Here is a 20,648-nt window from a genome sequence, read left to right on the forward strand (position 1 = left end):
ATTATACAGGTAAGGCAACTGAAGCCCAGAGAGGTAACATAATTTGCCCAAAGTCACACAGGAAGTTACAAAGCTCTGATTCAACTCCATTTTTAATATGACTCCACATTTTTACATTCAGTCAATGATGAGGCCATTCATTATTCCTCAGACATTTATGGAACACCTTGTGAGGACAGCTACTGTGCCACTTATAGAGGATACAACTGCTAACACGATAGCATAGGTCCAGTCATCAAAGAATGTATGCTCTCATGAGGTGAGAAGGAAGGTGGTCTGAAAGACAGGTACAGGATGATGAGACTAGAGCCTCAGATGAGAGATCAGGACAGACATCTTGGATGAAGTAGCATCTCAGCTGAGACCTGAAAGATGAGAATGAGCCAGCCATTTGCAAAGCTCATAAAAGAAGAGCACAGGCAAAAAAAAAAAAAAAAAACAGTGCAAGAGCTGTCTGCAGGAAAACGCTTGGCATGTCAGAGAACACAAAGGCCACCAGGACCAAGGCTGAGTGAGCAACAAGGAAGAAAGAATGTTTGAAGTGAGGCAGGGTCTTGGTGACCACAGAAAAGAGTTTGGATTTTGTCATAAGGGCAATAGGAAATCAAAGAAGAGTTCTAAATAGGGGAGTGACAATCTGATTTGTGCCTTAAAGAGAGAATTCTGGTTACTGGATGGAAGACAGAATAGAGGGGAAGGGCAAGAATTAGGAATGAGGACAGATACAAGAGAAGGGTTCAGCTGATGTAAGGGCTGTCTCCTGGTCAGAGCTGTGGAAAGTGGAATGAGTTGCCCTGGGGTGCTGATGACTTCCCTGTCATTGGAAATGTTAAAGAATAAACCAGCCCCGGCTTGTGTGGCTCACTTGGTTGGAGCTTCGTCCTGTAAACTGAAAGGCTGTGGGTTTGTACCAGGTTGGGGCATGTACAAAAGGCAAACAACTGATGTTTCACTCTCACATCGGTGTTTCTCTTCCTCTCTCTCTCCCTCTCTTCCCCTCTCTCTAAAATCAATAAGCACATCCTGAGTGAGGGTTAAAAAAATAAATAAACCAGATGACCCCTTGGCTAGATGGTTAAAGAATTCAATAATTGGGCAAGCAAACCCTCGTAAGCCTAAAATCCTTCTCAATCTTAGAATTCCATGGATATACAATAAAATCATTATTAATCATTATTTATATTATTAATATAAAATCATTTCAGGACTGGAGTTGCCACAACAGGGCACAACTCCCTTGCAAATCCTACATTTTAAAAGGCAAATGAGAACAGTATTAGCTTATTTCAGTCAATATAAAGTAATTCATAGTTTACTTCTAAGTGTCACGCAAGCTGATGAAAGGTTTCGGTGTAACTAAAAGGCACAAACTATGGAATCAGATAGTCCAGACCAGCTCTGTGATATCTCACAAGTTATTTAAATCCTTTGAGTCTTCGTTTCTTTGAAAAATATGAGGAAAACAATGCCTAATTCAGGATAATTGCTGTGAGGACCAAAGTCCAATATCTCAAACATTATAATAAGAATAAAGATAACTGACATTTATTGAGCCATCAGTATATGTTAGCATGTACTATGTAATCCATGTGCATTTTTTCATTTAATGCTTACCAAAAACAAAAAAACAAAACAAAAAACAAAAACCCAGAAGGTAGGCACTGTTACTATCCCTGTACTAAAAATTAGGAAACAAATTTCTAAAGGTTAAATCATTTATCCACAAGTCATATAGCTAGTTATTGCTCAAATTAGAAAAAAAAGCAAATAAATTCCAACAAAAGTTGAAAGAAAAAGGCAAAGAAACCCATATATACATAATTTGGGGGAAAAGATGTAAACTGCTGTTAAATTTAACATACAATTTAATCCACTGACTAGACATTTAGTAAGTAAATATTTATTGAACATATAAATGAAAAAGGAGGATCCAAGATGGCAGCAGAGTAGGTGGAAGCTACACTAATCCCCTCCTAGGACCAAACTGGAATTAAAACTAAATTATCAAAAAATCATCCTGAATAACCAACTGAACACTACCTGGAGACTTATTATAACCAAGGACTTAGAAAAGAAACCACATCACTACAACAAGACTAGCACGGAGTGTGGAGGAGGTGTGAGAGGGCCAGCTGGGTTCCCACGGATGGCAGCTGAAGTTTCAGAAGGATATTTCAGTGGCCAGTGGAGGTGGGGGTTCCCCCTGAGAACTGTGGCGTCTAAACTCCAAGCTGGGCTCCCCAGCCTACACACCAGAACCAGAAAAGGAACCCAGATAACATATGGCTGTGAAAAGCAGCAGGGTTTCTTTCCACTAGGGAAAGATGGCTAGGGATGCAGAGAGTCTCTTAAAGAGCCAACACACAAAGTTTTGTTTGCAGCCACTTTCCCTGGGCTCCAGCAGAGGGAGGGCAGATGAGACCAGAGCCATGTGAGAAGAGTCCAGGGGTGGTGGCTCTGGGGAGAAAACTGAAGGAACAGCTACCAGGATTCCTGTGCTCAGTCATGGCCCATACTGCAGAAGCCATCTTTCTTGGGCAGAACACTCCCTTCCATGCGGCATCAGCCTGAGAGGAAGCAGTAGCCCTCCAGCAGGAATCCCTCTTTCCCCACCATGTGGAGCATAACCTTGGTTGCTGAGGAGTACATCTGGAGGCACTTCCAGTGATTAAACCTAACAGAAAGCCTGCAAGTGGAGGCAGATCTCTAGGAGCTTTGAAACTTTAGCTGACCCTCCCCTGGGCTGGGTGCTGGTACAAATTAGCCTTGGTGTGCAGCCTGGTTCTTTCTGCACACACCTAGGCCCAGCAGAGGGAGCCACAAGCTGATTGCTCCAAACAGGTTGCCCAGGGCCAGTCACAGGCAGCGCCTGACATAGGACTGCACCAGTGTCTTTGCATATCTACCTAATACATAGAAACACAAAGAGGCAGTCAAAGTGGGAAGACAAAGAAACAGGCTCAAAATAAAAGAACAAGAGAATTTTCCAGAAGAAGAACTAAATGAAATGGAGGCAAGCAATTTATCAGATATACAGTTTAAAGTAATGAATATAAAAATGCTCAACAGCATGAAAAAAGACATAGAAACAATAAAAAAGGACCACTCAGAAATAAAAAATACAACATCTGAAATAAATAATACACTAGAAGGCATAAACAGTAGGTTAGGTGAAGCAAAGGATCAAACCAGTGTTTTGGAAGACAAGGTAGAAAAAAACCACCAGGCAGAGCAGCAAAAAGAAAAAAGAATTTTAAAAAAATAAGGAGAGCTTAAGAAACACCTTGGACAACATGAAGCACAACAACATTGTGCTTCACTGCATCACTGGACAACCAGAAGGAGAAGAGAGTGAGCAAGGGATTGAGAACCTATCTGAAGAAATAATGACCAAAAACTTCCCTAATCTGGTGAAGGAAAAAGACATACAAGTCCAGAAAGTGCAGAGAGTCCCAAAATAGATGGACCCAAAGAGGCCCACTCCAAGACACATAATTAAAATGGCAAAGCTTAAAGACGAGGAGAGAATCTTAAAAACCACAAGAGAAAAGCAGTTAGTTACCTATAATGGAGCTCCCATAAGACTGTCATCTGATTTCTCAACAAACATTTCAGGCCAGAAGAGACTGGCATGAAATATTCAAGGTGATGAAAAGCTAGGACCTACAAACCAAGGCTACTTTAGCCAGCAAGGCTATCACTTAAAATTGAAGGGGAAATAAAGAGCTTCCCAGACAAGAAAAAGCTAAAGGAGTATGTTACCACCAAACCAGCACTGTGACAAATGTCAAAGGGCTTGCTTTAAGAAGAAGGATAAAAATTAAAATGAATATATAAATGAATAATTGAATGAATAAATCATTCCAGCAAACACTGAGTTCCTCCCAGACACAGCATCAAAAAACTACGGTTGCAGAACATCAATTTAAATGCAAGTCTGTCATTTAAACCACAATCTTCAAACTGCAGATAAATTGCCAACATAATAGCCCATAGTCCAAAAAAGAAAGTCCTAAGAAATGTCATTTTCATACACACCAAAATAAGCCAGAATAACTGTTGTTCTTTCTTTGGAAAGTCAGACAGTTAGAGGAGTGCTCAGAGCAGTTGGCAGAAGATGGAGTACACAATAAATGGAAGCCTAGAAGAAATAGTTTCAAAGAAAAGATGAGAAGCCTTCCAAAGGAGGGAGAATCTAAGAGAACAAAGCCTGGCTTAATAACTAGGAATTTGCTAATGAACTTCATTAGAATTATGGGAAAGAACACCAGGTCTTAAGATGATTTAGATGAATGGGTTAAAGAGGGAGGGGATGCATGATCTGTTATGCAGCAAAAGTTAACTGATTAAAGACAAGGTTTAAATATAGACTGTGTATTACGGAATCAATGTTAAATTTACTAGGGCATGATAATGCTGTTGTGGTGATGTAGAAGAATGCCCTTATACCTAGGAGACAAATACTGACATATTTAGAGATCAAGTATCATGATCTCTGTCCCCAAAAGACATAAATCCGCATACATAAAGATAAAGCCAATGTGGCAAAACATTAAGAATTCGTAAGTCTAAGACCTTTTGAATATCCTTTACAGTAACCTGTTCATTTCAAAGTTTTGAAACTGACAAGTTAGAAATACAAATGCGCACCTATCTCCAGAACATGGTAACACTAACACTTATCTGGTAACACAGCAGCCACCATGGAGTGAACAGATCCTTCTGTCCTTTTTTGCCATCCTCCAAGGTCTACCCCTTTTTACTTAAAGAGATTACTGCTGCTGAAGAGGAGGTGGAGTAAACCAGGAGTACATCCTGGTAGAGTTAAGAAAAAGATTCATTAATAAATAAGAAATGTTTAAAAGTGGATATTAATAGCAAGCAATCACTAAGTGAGGTTTTTCTCCCTAATGTAATTAGGGAGTGTGGGGGGCGGGGTGGAATTGTGGTGGTTGGCTGAAACCTGAAAAGAAAAAAAGTTTGGCAAAAATCAGGGGCAGATCTTGGAGTTAGTTTGTGTTAGAAAACAAATATTCATGTGTTTCTCTATTTTAAGGGATTTCTCAAATGCCTACTAATGAGAAGAGTATTTTGTATTATATCTCTTCCCCCTGAAAATCCCTCAAGTTCTTACCAATAGAGCCCGAATCTGTTTTTTTACAACCTAATGAAAGTCTCCTTTATTTAATTTGCATTTTCCTCCAAGTGATATGCAGCAATTATTAATGTTGTGTATTGACTTATATGAACCAAGCCGGGGCCTAGGTTCAAAGGATATAGCTTTCTGAGCTTAAATCCAAGAACCTCAGCTTTTCTATGCCATACAGAGAAACTGTGCTTATAATAAATGGCAAAAAATGCCCATGCTGTTCTTTATATAAAAAGCAGTAATCTAGACAGAGGTTTTTTTTTTTTTAAGAACAATCTCTAGAAATCTGTTAAAAATGTCTTTGACTTCAAAACCTCCAATCAAACAAGCCCATGTATTACCATTGTCAGGTGAGAAAAGTATTCAACTTACAAGGAAAGAAAACATCACAAGGTACCGTACATCTAATGAGTTGGTTGTCCCATCTTAGAGAACTAAAAAATTAATGCAGCAAAGATATTTGTTTTGGGTATTATTTGGTTCAAAGCCAAATCCATGCTTGGCCACACCTTTTTACAGAATCCCTCAATTTTCTAGCCCACAAACCCCAGAATGCCTCAGACTATAGTTTGAAACTATAATACAACTTTAAATCAAATGGTTTTAAAAACAAAAAGAAGAAGAAGAAGGCACCACATGCAGAGAGAATCTTCCAATTGCCTCTACAAACTTCATCTGATTCACAGAAACCAACCAGACTGTCACATTTTCAAGGAACCTTTGATGTTCAAAGAGAATTCTACGATGCATGTTAATTCTCAGAATTGTTCAGTGACAGTGTTAAGACAGCTGCAGAGTAATAGGCTTTTCTGGTTCACATCTGCATATTAGCACATACATTATCCTGGTGAAAGGATAAGACATCAATAGACTTGCGCATGGGGTCTAGCTCAGCTACTGAGTTCCCATTCATTTGTCACTAAACGTGTTAACTGCTTAAAGTAGAATTTGATTGACTGACTCATTGATTCACTCGTTGAACAAACACCTGTTGAGCAAATTTTATGTGCCAATCCCAGAATGAGGAAACACACATGAAGAGGACATGGGCCCTGCCCCCAGGAGCTCACAAGCTAATGAAGAAGCACAGTCTAAATACTTGGGCAAGTGGGAGTAAAGGACTCTGAACAGGGTAAGCATTTGAGCCTGGACTTGAATCTTGGCTCTACTACTTCTTGGCTGGGTGAATTTTAGGCAAACTTTACTTAATTCTTTCAAACTTAGTTTCCTCAGCTGTAATACAAGGTTGGTAATTTTACCTATTACATTGGGTTACTGTCAGAATTAAATGAGATAATATATATTACTACATATGTCAATAAACTTCTTGTTTGTATTTATTGATTTTAAGAGAAAGAGAAGGAGAGAGAAAGAGAGAGAGAAACACTGATTTGGTGGTCCACTTATTTCTGCATTCATTGGTTGACTCTTGCATGTGCCCTGACCTGGGATCAAACCTGTAACCTTGGTGTATCAGGACAATGCTCTAACCAACTGAGCTATCCAGCCAAGGCCATGTCAATAAACTTTCAACAAATATTAGCTATACTTATTATTCTTTATTATAATTTGGATGGTTATATTAGATATCATTTAAGGTCCTTTGTGGCACTAAGATTCTATGGATTAATTGTGTTACCCAGAAATTTAACATCTCTGGGCCTCGTGTTCTTTACCTGCTAAATGAAAGGGTATATAGTTAAGTGATCTCTGAAGTCTTTCCACTTCTAGAATATTAAATGGCTCTATGATTGATATTACATGATTTCAGATGTGTCTCAGTGCCTCTGCTTAAATAAACCAGTACAAAAAAGCAAGTGCCAATTAAATCATCTTTCTCTAGTGAGGGTCTGAATCTTTTTTTCACATTAATTCCTTTATTTCATAACCCACCCATGCATACATAGACTGTGCATGAGGTATGAGTCCCCAAAAAGAAAAACAAGCAAGTGGGGGCAGAAGCCAGGCCCCTGTCCCCTTCCTTTAGGCTGGGTAGCAGCATCCAAAACACAAGTGGGAGAGGCTCAGTGAATGAATGGATTCATTCATTCACCCACAGAAACATCCCACATACTGAGGAGGAGCGCCTTCATGTGCCCCACAGCACCCACTTCTTGTCTGCATATCCCACTTTCCACACTGCCATCTTATCTGCCTGTACCTACAGCTAAGCTGATTGAGGCCTGAGACTCTGTCGTGCTAACTTTTCATCCTCGGTCCAAAGCATAGCGCTCAGAATGTGGTAGGCACCTAATAATTTAATAATTGAGTAAAATTCATACCTCCCTCAGGACTAAAACTATACATTTGCAAAATGACTAGGCCCTTCGGGGATCCTTTCGTTAAGGTTCACCAACCCAGCAGTGTCAAAAACTAGCTGTGTGACCATGGGGGCAGGAGGGAAAAATAACGAGCGGGGGGAGTCATTTCACCCTCTGGCTCTAAGTTTCTCCTTTGATTTTTTCTGAAAAAGAGGGGAATTGATTATATCAAGGGTTGGCAAACTATGAAACTGGCTCGTGGACCAAATCCAGCCTTTGTGCCCCACCCCCGTGCTTTGAATAATTTTCACATTTTTAAATGGTTGTAAAAGCAAACAAAGAATACTATGCATCAGAAACTATTTGTGGTGCCCTAAAATTAATATAATTATTCTCTGGCCCTTTACAGAAAAAGCTTGCTGCCCTTGATTAGATTATCTATTAGGTTCCTTCAGAACTGCTGATTTCCTTGAACAGTCCAATTCTGGCTCTTTGCACAGAGTAGTCCCAAGACTGAAATAATACTCAAGGCACACACAGCAGAAACTCAGTTGGTATTCAGTATTGAATAAATGGATTTTTCAGCAGTAACCCTAAGAACTAAGTCCCCCACCAAAAGGGTCAATGCGTATCAAATGACCGCCTAATAAATGCCCCAGGATTGACTCCCCACAACAAGGGGAACACGTGGCTCTATTAGCTCTTTGGATGAAAGTGGTCCCGTACCAGCCTGGAGCTCAGATAACCAGGATTAAGGCTCACCTTGTTCCACCAAATAAAAAAGACATTTAGGCATCCCCTGAACAAACCCCTTGGGCAAATTATAAAGCTATCTAGAAGTAGCTATCAGAAACACAGATCATCTGAACAGATTATCTTAATAGCCCTGGACCCAAGGGAATAAATCCCATCTACAGTAAGCCATATGTAATAATACAGCACACAACATTGTTTCTTTTTTCCCTCTGTTGTTAAGAATATATAATACCCAAACAAGGAATTCAAACAGTTCTATCAGGGCAGCAAGCCAAGGAAAGTCTAGAATATATGATCCTATTAACACTAATGGAAGTTGGATCAAGGTGAAATAGAAAACAAAGCTCCCTGCCTCTGCACTCACTACACACACTTGCCCAAAATAAACAGCCAGTAATTATTCTTTTAATGTTCCTCCCCTGTACACCCATAAATCACTCCTAAGGATATACCTTTTGCTGATTTCAAAAGACGGGTTTCTTTCTTTCTTTTTCCCCCTTCCCTTTGCTCTTCCTCATTCTGTATGCCCACAGGGCATTCTCCCAAAAGGGTCTAGGGAGGCTTTTCTGCTATCCCTCAATCACGCATCTCCAGTAGTACAAGTATAGCACACTCAGATCTCTTACTTTGTCAGACAGTCCTTAGAAATTGCAAAGCTGACCTGGAGATTCTGCTCTCTTTACTTTCCTCTAAAGAAGCGACTTGGAGCTCTCCCTCCTCTCAACTGACCAGAAGCCTGAAAGCCCCCCATCCCCGCCCCCCGCCCAATAATGAGGTGGATTCACACAAGTCACTCCCCACCCGGCCCCCAGGCACCATGCTCCAGACACACTGACCTGGAAGGCTGAAAAAAAGGTTGACCTGTATATCTCAATGGTTATTTCCAGGCTCTTCATAAACCATAGAAGAGAAAAAAGTTTGGATTTGTCTTCCTGACTCATTAGGCAAGCTTTTTCTAAGCCAGAAGAGACAAACAGACACTGGCCCTCTGCTAACCTCTGTATGTACCTCAGAAAATTCCCTTTATTTCCAGAGTCTTGTTCTTGTTTTCATGTGCTTTAAATCAATAAAAAGAAGCCTAATGTTAGCTGAAGGGTAAGTATAACCTTCGCTAGAAAGACAAGGATCCTGCACTCAGGTTATAGAATCAGATTCTGGGACTGTCTGAGGAAAAAACCCACAATGGCTGTTCTCTGCTCCCTGGTCCCCAGAACCTCACCAAATTTTCTCGTGGTCCTACCATTTTAATCCCTGCTTCATGTGCCAAGCACGGCCCTGAGTGCCTGCCTCAGCCCTTCCTGATGGCTCTTGCTCTTCTCCAGCAGAGCATGTGATCCAGGACAGCCGCTAGGGCCTGAAAAATCACTACTCAGTGAAAAAGAATCTCTGGGAGGAGCCTAGGTAATTAAGGTACAGAAATGCAGACTGCCTCCACCACAAGATAAAACTGCTATCCACATACTTTGTCTCTATGAAAGGCATCGCAGACTATTTATTAATATTTACACAAAGAAGAGACTCATATGCCTTTTGAAGGTGAAGTTTAAAAGGAAGTTTGAGGCGATTCAAATAAGCATTGGAAAACACGGTGGCCTTCCTATTCTTATCAAGTATATATGGGGAAATTGCATATTAATACTCGAAACAGACTAGTGTACATTGATCTTGGTAAACATAGTACAACCATTCTCATGCCTCACAGCAGAACTGACCATTCTCTCTACTTTGTCAGACAGTCCTTAGAAATGTACCCTGTAAGGACTTTAATAACAGGACCTGTGACCCTTTATTTACTCATTTGTGTCTATGATTGTCTCCGAACACCCCAGTGCTTCTACTACCCCAGGCTAAGTCCCTGAGGACAAGGACCCCATCTTATTCCTTTGTGAGTCCTCAGTGTCCAACAGGAGATACTACATAACATCAGGGTGGAAAAGGGGGAGAGATGGTAAGCGTTAAGAGGGCAACAACTGAATCTGTCTTATTCATTGTTACCTGGCCTATAAATATGTTTTTAACTAATGGATGGACTAAAGAACAAAAGAGCAGTGGTACTGAGGCATGAAAGTATAGAGCTTGGTTGTGGGGTAATAAATATCATCTTTCATTAATTCTAAAAACATTCTTACATTTTGGCAGTTTGGAAGCTAGGATGCATTTTACAATGGAAGGCATCTTGGTAATGTGTAATACAGCCGGACCTCAGTACTCATCGGCTTGAAAACTCGTCAAACCCTGTACTCGTCACATTTTGAGGAGGAAAAAAATGTTTCAGCACTCAGCGCTTGCTCGGGATTTGTCACATGTGCTAGAACTTGTATGAGTCAGGACACTGTCCCACAAGAGAAAATGCTTCAGCACACGTCGCTTTCTCGCTAGGCGGTGCCCCTCTCTCCTGATGAAACAGAGGTCAATGCATCAGTCTCCCAGCAGCTTGCAAACAGTGCAGAATCCTCACGTATTCGGTGTTACTGCCCTGTACTTCTGTGCATTTTTAGTGCTAATCATGGGTCACAAAAAGGTAAGAGTGACACCACTAAGCCTAAAATGTAGTTAATTAGAACCATGATCAGAAAGAAAAAAAAATCGTAGCTAAGTATGAGAATGGTGTGGGTGTGACTGATACTGCTCTTATGTTCAAGATGCCAAGAACGATGATCTCGACGATGGTGAGAAATAAGGAAGCAATTAAAGCCGCAAGTGTTGCTAAAGGTGTAAAGTCTGTGAGTAAGCAATGTTCACAGACACTGGAAGGATCTGAAAAATTGCTTTACATCTGGATTACCGAAAAACAGCAGGTGACAGCATTTCTGAGGCGATCATTTTTGAGAAAGCTAGGCAATCGCATGCTGATCTGTTAAAAAGGCAAGCCTGGAAAAACTGTTTTCCAGCACCGAAGTGTTTTAAACCAGTCACGGATGGTTCAATCAATTTAAAAAGAGAAGTGGCATTCCTAGTGTGGTGAGGCATGGAGAGGCAGCCAGTGTCAACAAAGAAGCTGCCAAAAGCTATGTCACTGAGTTTAGGGAGTATGTAGAGGCTGAGGGCTTTGTCCCACAACAAGTGTTTAACTGTGACAGGACTGGTTTGTTCTGGAAGAAAATGCCTAACACAGCCTACGTCACTCAAGAGGAGAAGGCGTTGCCAGGGTATAAGCTGATGAAGGACAGGCTAACTCTGTTGATGTGTAGGAATGCTAGTCAGGATTTAAACCTTAAGCCTCTACTAGGGTATCACTGTGAAAACCCATGAGTTTTCAAGAGAGAATGTGATAAAAAGCAAGTTAAGTGAGATGTGGAGGGCCAGTACTGAAGCTTGGGTGACAGGGAAGTTCTTTAGAGAGTGGATGAACGAAGCTTTTGGCCCCAGTGTGAAAAAATATTTGCAGGAAACCAAACTGCCTCTGAGGGCTTTGTTTATTATAGACAATGCTCCTGCTTACCCTCCATGGGTAGAAGATGACTTAGTGGAGAAGTTCAGTTTCATAACTGTGAAGTTCTTGCCCCCTGACTCCTCTGCTCCAGCCCATGGACCAGCAGGTCATTTCCAATGTCAAAAAACTCTGTCCAGCGGTCCTTTTCCAGAGGTGTTTTAAAGTAACCTCAGATAACAGTTGACACTCAGAGAACTCTGGAAGGACCATTTTAATATCCTCCACTGTGTTACTCTCATAGATGAGGCCTGGTGTGAAGTCTCTTACAAGACCATGAACTGTGCCTGAAAGAAATTGTGGACAGAAGCTGTAATTCAAGGGACTTTGAAGGCTTTGAGGATGATATTACCTGGAAGCCCAATAGTGGAGCATATTGTGTCTCTGGGCAAGTCCATGAGCCTGGAGGTCATTGATAAAGATGCGGGAGAGTTAGTGGAGGAGCACAGAGCAGAGCTCCACACTGAGGAGCGGAACTTCAAAAGGAGCAGCAACAGAGAGTGGCTGAGGACAGTTCTTCAGGTCAGCAGGAGGGAGGAGGGAAGGAAGAAAGTGTTTACTGAACCAATGAAAGAAATATAGGGTAAATAGGTTCAAAACTTTTTGGAAAAGTATCACCCATACAAAGCTCTAGCAAGCAGCTGGAATGTGGACCTGTTTAATGAACAATGTCACACTTTAGAAACATTTTGAAATGTTGACAGAAACAAGTTTCTCTTGATAGGTTTTTAGAGAAACTCACTAAATCTGAGTCTCCAATGTTGTGTTCAGTGAAGCCAAGAGACAGAAAATAGAAGAAACCCCTGACATTGTCTTGAAAGAGGACTCCTCTTCTAACAATTAACCCCTCTCCTCCTCCTTCTCTACCTCTCCACCATCCCATTATGCCAGGAACTCTCAGTACAGGTAAAGCGAAGTTAAATTTTATCTTATTTTTATGTAATTAATTGGTTTTTTGTCCATGTCTGTTTAGTTTTAAGGTTCTGTATTACAAAACAACCTCATTATTTAATATTAATGTAGTAAAAAGTTTCTAATTACATTATTTCTTATGGGAAAAGCTTGTTCAGTACTTGTCAGTTTCAGCACTCATCAAAGAGTTCCAGAACCGAGGTGCCGCTGCAGTTTATTTGGAACCTTATTCTCTTTCTCAGTAGTACACAGAAAGTCATGCATTTTACAAATGGTGATGGCATCTATCCAGTGAAATATAATCATTTGATTTAGCTGTGGTAAGAAGGATTAGAAAGATGACTATAAAACCGCACTGAATTTTCCACAAGAGTAGAAACAACAGGAAAGGTTAGGCCTTTTTAGAGGCTGGCAAGTGGAGTGGCTGCCTCACAATGATTCCTCCTCTAAGAGCAGCCCCAGTGGGGCTCTCAGTGGCCAGGTGGATGCTAAATGACCCTTCCCCTTTGTCCACCACTGATTGGTTCCAGAGTGGTCTCTTGAGTGGAACCAAACTGACCCAGTCCTTACTCTTAAAGAATTTTTACTTGAAGCAAGAGTGTAGGTCAGTTTTCTCAGCTGTTAAAAACAGTGAGATTAAGAGTTCAGGGATGTCCAGGTTGCAGGTTTGATCCCTAGTCAGGGCACAAACAAGAATCAACTAATGAATGCATAAATAAGTGAAACAATAAATCTCTCTCTCAAAAATTAATGCTTTTTTTTTTTTTTAAATTCAGGAACAATTGTGGTCATGCTCCCTGATGCATAGGAGAGAAGCAAAAGCAAGAAACAGAAACTTCATGTCATTTGACTCCCTTCATGACTCAAATGAGCTATATGCTCACCAAACCTACTTCTTTTTCTTTCTGCAAACAGACCATATTTCTCAGCCTAATTTACCATTACATGGGGTCATGTATTGAGTAGTAATTGAAGGAAGGAGGACAGAAATGATATAAGCCACTTCCAGACCTGGCCCATGAGAACCTCCCACACAAGACCCTTCAATCTCCTTCTCCACCTGCAGGTTAAAAGGAGAGAACTTCGAGACACCTAGAGAAGAAGGGATCCACAAGATGGAAGGAGCCTGGATGGCCTAACCAGGAAACACCATGTTGAACTGCTGTACAAACAAGAAATAAACTTCGTGTTAAGCATTGAAATTTGAGAGTTGTTTGGGCAACTATGTGCTCTAATATTTCTTGGTTCCAGCTGCACCCATCCTTCCTATGGCTACATGAAATACCCAAGTGTTCTTCCCATAAATTCCCTTTTGCCTAAGCTAGTTTGAGTTGGGGTCTTTCATTTACAACTTCAGGAGTTCTGAGGCACACAGTCAAGAAGAATAAACTGCAAACATTTGAAGTGGCAAGAAGAAAGAAGCAAGCAACAATCCCCAAGTGTTTAGGGAACAGCTAGAAAATTTCTCTGAACAGAATATAATTCGAACACACTGACGACAATACACAAAAGACTTCAGTTTCCAAGGGCTACTAGCTCTAAAATCATGAACCAATTACAGTAAGATACTCTCTTCCCATTCTCATTTCATTACCAGAAGCATGTACCAAGTTTTAATAAACCGGCCTTAGGGTTTACCTACTATCAGATACCCTCAGTAGTCCTCAGCCATTTAGAGTCCTAACAAGCAAGATAAACCTCATTTATCATCCATAACCAGCTCTCCTGTCCCATGATTTATTGGGAAATGGACTGACATCCAGCTCTAAGAATTCAAATAATTAATCTTGGGTAAATAGCTCTGGGTATAAGTGTACAACCCTGACCAGAGTTTTCCAAGATAAATATTCAAGAATCAGCAAAGTTTCTGGTAGCATTTATAAGACTATAAATGAAAAGAGTACAAAAATAAACAGGAGAATGATGCCATTAATGTCTACTTGAGCAATAAAAAGTTTTTCTGGGAACTGGGGGCCAGTGATGACAGAGCATGCATCCTACTCGGTTTCCAGAAATGTTTCTCATCGAGCCAAAATTGTTTTATAACAACAAGCATTGACATCTGTGATATATTCTATGGTCTTGTTGTAAATCACTTTTATACTATACATTGAGTTATCTGACTCTCAGAACAGTACAAAGATGAGATTGTCATCAGCCCTTCATTTATAGCTGAGAAAACAGGCTCAGAAAGGTCATGTGCTCATGGCCACAGGGTTTGTGACTTGAGCCAAGACTTGAGGTCCAGTGTCCTAACCCCAGATCCTCTGTCCATTTCACTGTAGTGCAAACGATGGAGTTCCAGGGCAGGGAAATGGCCTGGCTGGATGACACTTCTTCCCAGTGCCATAATTCTTCAGCCCATGTTGGAGACTAGTTTTCTCTCTTTCATGCAGCCATATGTGGGAACTTGCCGGGGTTTAAAGGGCCTGGGATAGATGCCTGGCCTGCCTCCAAATCCAGCTGGGAAAATTTCCCTCATATAAGACACCATAGCTTATGCCCACAGGGAGGCCTTGAGGGAGGAAGAGGGAGCCTGAGGCATGGGTTAGAAGTGCAGAGGACTCCATGAGATTTTGTCAGAATCTCATAGTTGGAGGCTGTGGAGAGCCAGAAAACAAGGTCTCCTGGGACTCCAAAAATAGAATCCAGGGCAAATGAGCTAAAGGTACACTTTGTTGGAGAACGAGAGGTGATCAACTACACAGACTTCACTGGTCTCAATCAGCATTGTGTCACGTGATTTCTATGAGTGAATTATAATAGACAAATTGTCAAAAACATTCATAGACTGTCTGGGAAAAGCAAAAAAAGGGGGGAAAAATTAACACTTTAGTAAGAGCCATTTATCCCTGGTAGTTGGTGATCCACTAACTCAGAAGAAAGACAGGGAATGGAGGGAGCTGTCCTTCAGCATGTTGGAAAATGTAAACAGCTAGACTCTCCTGACTATTGTAACTTCCTAGGCTCCAAGGACGAGAGGGAGGCCCTGTACCACAGTGAAGTTTCTCCAGAAATAGAAAATCCAGGATCCTGAAGAAGCATGAGGTAGTATAAAGTGCAAAGGCTTTGATTTTAATAACCTGTGCTATCTCTAGTTAGCTGTGACCTTAAGCAAGTTACAACCTCTTCAGTTTCTATATCTTAAAGAGTAAGAACACCTACCTTATAGGACTATGGGGAGGATAAAACAAAACTGTGAATCTAAAAGGCATAGCACAGTGCCTGATACACAGTAGCTACTCAATGAATGTTAGCTCCTAAGTTTCCCTCCTCAACTTCACTTCAATTCTTTAGTATTGGAATTCTAATACTTAGTCACGCTAATTATTATTAATCCACCAGTCCTTAGTCATCTGGAGAAAATCACGCGTATTATCCAGTATCTTGACTATTTTACTTGCCTCTTTGAAATACAACCATCTGTGACTTTAGTTGAACATATTCAAATAACTCTGGGCCCTTGGGCCTCTTACTAGCCTACTCTGTGCTTCTTAAATTTCAAGAGGAGGAGGAGACGAGAGAAAGAGAGAGAGAGAGAGAGAGAGAGAGAGAGAGAGAGAGAAACTCCTAGGTCTCTGTTCAACTTTACAATCTTCCTCTAATTTGAAAGAGAATCCAGACCTTACAGATCTTCAGCACATAGCTGTACTCAACAATGATCAAATTCAGCTAAACTTTCCACAAGGCTTAAAATAAAAAGGAGTTCTGACTTTACCTATATTTTATTGAATTTAATCAATATAGCCATAGGGACAGCAGGAAGGATGAGGTTCTTGCAGTCTTCTTAATCATTCTCCTGATCTTTGGAATATCTCCTCTTGGACATCCTCTTACCCAAGAGAGGGTCAGGCACCCTTCCTCTACGCTCTAGTCTTCCGTATACACCACTACCAGCAATATGACCATACTGTACAATAACCATCTATTTCATGTCTCCCTCCCTAGGATATAATCTCCTTTCAGATATGAATAGTATTCTATCGCTTTTCGGCCTTTTGGCTAAGATCAAGTGTAGTGTCTGTTCTTATAAGATTTACTATCTGAAACATCCTCTATCCAAGGACAATATATTCTATGGATTTTTGGAATTAGGAGATGGAACAGGGGCTTGCTCCATCCACTCCACGCGTCGACCTGGTATTGCAGTACTTCCAGAAATGGTGGACCAAAGAAAAAGAAGAATAGTATTCTGTGAAATCTCAATTACCAGTACCCACCAGCATAGTACCTGGTATATAATAGGTAATAAATTAATGTTGGATGGATGGAAGGAGGGGTGAATAGGGTCTTTAATCTGGGAGAAGTATTAGAAATAATGTGGTCTAAAACATGTCTTCATTTCACAGATAAAAAAGGAGCCTCAGAGCTCTAAGATAACTCAGCCAAGGTAGCCTCAAAAGCAGCAAGAAGAGGATAAGGGTGGCAGTTACATGCCCTTTTGACTGCGAGGTCAAAGACAGATATCATTTCTCATTCACCCCCGGGGGGGGGGGCAGTATAGCTTGGAGGACTGATATAGGCTCCACAGGCAAAGTCTTTTTGTTCATGCTACCTATCAGTCATGTGACTTTGCACAAATTACTCCATTTCTGAGTCACAATTTCTTCATCTGTTAATTGGAACTATTAATAACTTCAGAGTTGTTGGGGGTATTAAATCTGCCAACATACATAAAGTGCCTAGCATAGCACTATGTACTAAATAAATGTTTACTGAATGAATCATGAATGAGTCCCTGTACAGCATACCACGACCTCATGAATATGGTTTAGACTTTGCATTAAGTCTCTGCCCACATGGAAGAAGGCTGAGACACCCACAATTACAGAACCACATACCTGGAGATTTGTTCCTTGCTAGAATTGGATCTTAAAGCAACATTAAGTAGCCTCAGTAACTTTGCTCACTGCTCCCTTCACCTGGGTTGCCCTTCCCACCTTCCTCATTGCCACACAAATCTTACCCATCTCGCACTGCCCAGCCACAGCCACCCCATCCAGGAAGCCATCTCTAATTCCTATGACTTAATCAGACCTCCCTGTCTCACTAATTAGTTTCTACCACATGGTAGAGGGGTTGTATCTGTTTGGGTTTTTTAATTTGTGGCAAAATACACATAATATAAAATTTACTATCTTAACCATTTTTAAGTGTACAGCTCAGTACTGTTAAGTATATTCATATTGTTATGCAACCAACCTCCAGAACATTTTCATTCAGCAAAACTGAAACTCTATACCTGTTAAATGACAGCTTCCCAGTTGCTTCTCCCTCACCCCAGCCCCAGGCAACCACCATTCTACTTTCTGTTTCTATGAATCTGACTACTCTCGGTACCTCTCAATAAATGGAATTATACAACGTTTGTCCAATTGTGTCTGGTTTATTTCACTTAGGATAATGTTTTCAAGGTTCATCCCTGTTGTATCATGTGTCAGAATTTCCTTCCTTTTCAAGACTGAATAACATTCCACTGCATGTACATACCACATTTTGCTTATCCATTCACTTGTTGCTGGATACTTGGGTTGTTTCCATCTTTTGGCTATTGTGAATAATGTAGCTATGAACACAGGTGTACAGGGGTATGTCTGTTTTATTGCCTCGACTTAAGTGTGAACTTCTTAAGGGCAAAGACTGGATCTCAATCATCTCTACAGTTCTCAAGGTGCTTGAGAGGTGATAGACAGTAGATGTCTATCCAGTAAATAAGACAAAACTCTGTTCCAAACACAAAGTGAAAAAGCAATCATTTCCACACAAATTTGCCAAAAGGCAAAATCACAGCAGAAAAACACAGGCTTTCCAGTAAGACAGTCTTCATTCCTGATCCTGGATCTGCTTCTTACTAGTCATTGGCTCTGAAGCATTTTATCAATACTCAAGCTCTCAGAGCTTTAACTTCCTTGTGTGGTTTTTGTTTTGCTTTGTTTCATTTTTTAATATTTTGTATATTTCTTATTTCTTCAAATGTGTTGTTTATCAGGAGCAACTGAAATAAAAATATATAATTGAGTCCCACCATTATCATGGAAATGTCTTTAAGAAAAAATATCAGATGAATATTACTGCTTCCCACTTTCAACCACTCAATAGCTGCCATTGATAAATAGACAGCCAACAGTCTGTCAAAAATGCTTAAGGTATGTTACACAGACAACATGCTTGTTCATGGGGGGTGGGTGAGGAAAGACTAGGAAATAATTTCTGTGAACTTCTTGATTTCATTACATAAGACAAGCACAAAAGCACCACATGCCTCTGAGAACACTGGACCATGAACCCTTGAAAAAAACTTTGCCTCCTTAATCACAAGCTATCTTGCTCCAACAGTCGAATGTGTCTTATACATATTGGTTCCTTTGCACCCTGACTGCATCATCATGCAGCAAGAAAGAGTGTCAAACAAATAGGAATCAGCCCAGCCACTGCTGTGACAGACTGTGCAATCATCCAGCTGATGAAGATGTGAGTATTCTTAGGAACTGGAAGCATTCGCTTTGCAGTGTCATAGATACCAAAGTAGGTAGCTTGGTAGATGATAATAACACAGACATATTAAAGCCTTGGTACAATCCCTATATCCCATGAGATTTGCAGATTTTAGCCAGGTAGTCACTGGGCCTTCTGAGTTAGTTCCCTTTCATCTTCAGCTTTGCCCACATCAGCTGCTGGAAAGGTACAGGCAAAGTTAAGAGGATACACGAAGCACAAAGAGGTGGCCCCAGCAGCACCACCTGATGCCAGATTCTCTGCAGAGTAGCACCAAAACTGGGTATGATGGTCCACACCCTCCCAGGAAGATCTGCTTGTATTTACCTTTGAAGGCAAAATTGAGAGCATGGGTAAGGAAGTATCTAATGACATTGGCCAGGTTACCACACCAGAAGGACAAGACTCCCTGCTCCTCCGCAGTAAGGACCACGCAGTCTATAATGCCCTTGTATTGCCTGTCTGCTTGATGGGCGCTATTACTGTCCTGGAGATGGCCACAGCCACTCCACCTGCCAGGAAGTCCTTGGCAAAGGACACGGTGGCACGTCGTGTTGAAAGGAAAGAAGAAGCAGGCAACTGCAGGACTGGGCTTGTAACCGGCTGGGAGTCTGGGGCCTTCCTCATGTGGTTTTGCCACAATTAGATGCTATAACTCATGTAAAGCAACACAGTGCTTGGAGCATCATATATGCAAAAAAAAACTGTTTGCCAATATTATTATTATAAAGTTATATAATAAAAGTCAGTTATTGTACATACAAACACACCATTTAACTTCTTGACCACGATGAACTTTAAGAGCAAAGAGCATGCAATATTCTGAGACCAAACAATTTATGGCAAGTAACAGTCAAAACAGATACTATCACAGCAGTAACAATGAATCCAGATTGGTATCTGCTGAATGTGGAATCTTGAGGTGCAGAGTTGCAACTCCAGTAATTGGACATGTTTTCACTTCAAAGGGACAGGCCTAAATGTTATACTAAGGATCACCTCACTTAGCAAAGCAGCCTGTCCAAGATCTCATAAATGTTTTTTTCATCAGAATTATTTGACATTTTTTTGGTACCTCAGCTAAACCTATTTTGAGTTTAATCATTCATGTTTTAAAGCTTTTAGCAAAAAGATAAAAGAAATAAATAGATCTTTATAACTATTTCAGACAGAAATATTTATTTCAATCTGACTGAAAGGAAACTGAACTCCCCACCCTACTCCCAGTTCCTCTAAGACATGAATTCCTTTTGAGGTTGTTATCCGGATTTTCCAGACCAGAAACATTCCCTCCAAAGTTAACTCTTAGAAAGTACAGTTTTTAAGTATTAGAAGAAAAAGCTTCTTAAGTTTCTTTTTGTCTGACAAAACAATTAACATTTGACATGGCTAATTAAAATGGCTCTCTGAGACAAAATCAGAAATTTGGTTGTGTGTCAGAGGAGAGAGACGGGAAGGAAAAGAAAAGATAAATGGAAGTTGCCTAAATGCTAATACTGGCCCAAATTTGGCCCCAAGTAAACAACCCGTACTTCCTTAGGTCAATCATGACTTCATGTAAATTTAACACTACACTAAGATGATTTGTTAAATGGATAACTAAATGAGATTTGAGATGTATACATATAAATACACACACACATGT

The 20,648-nt window shown here is 40.6% G+C and overlaps 1 protein-coding gene, 1 non-coding gene and 1 pseudogene across 2 annotated transcripts in view; 1 reads left to right on the forward strand and 2 right to left on the reverse strand.

The window, feature by feature from the left end:
• RAB30 (RAB30, member RAS oncogene family) overlaps positions 1-20,648 on the reverse strand; it is a 76,702-nt gene that overhangs the window by 43,667 nt on the left and 12,387 nt on the right. The window lies entirely within an intron of this gene.
• On the forward strand, positions 16,491-16,682 carry LOC129072849 (U2 spliceosomal RNA). The gene has a single exon (XR_008529395.1). It is a non-coding gene; the product is annotated as a U2 spliceosomal RNA (small nuclear RNA).
• On the reverse strand, positions 18,692-19,686 carry LOC129072791 (ADP/ATP translocase 2-like; annotated as a pseudogene).

This window comes from Pteronotus mesoamericanus, unplaced genomic scaffold (genome assembly GCF_021234165.1).
Source record: "Pteronotus mesoamericanus isolate MK-2021 breed Mesoamerican mustached bat unplaced genomic scaffold, CSHL_Meso_final contig_33, whole genome shotgun sequence".
Classification (NCBI taxonomy): Eukaryota; Metazoa; Chordata; class Mammalia; order Chiroptera; family Mormoopidae; genus Pteronotus; species Pteronotus mesoamericanus.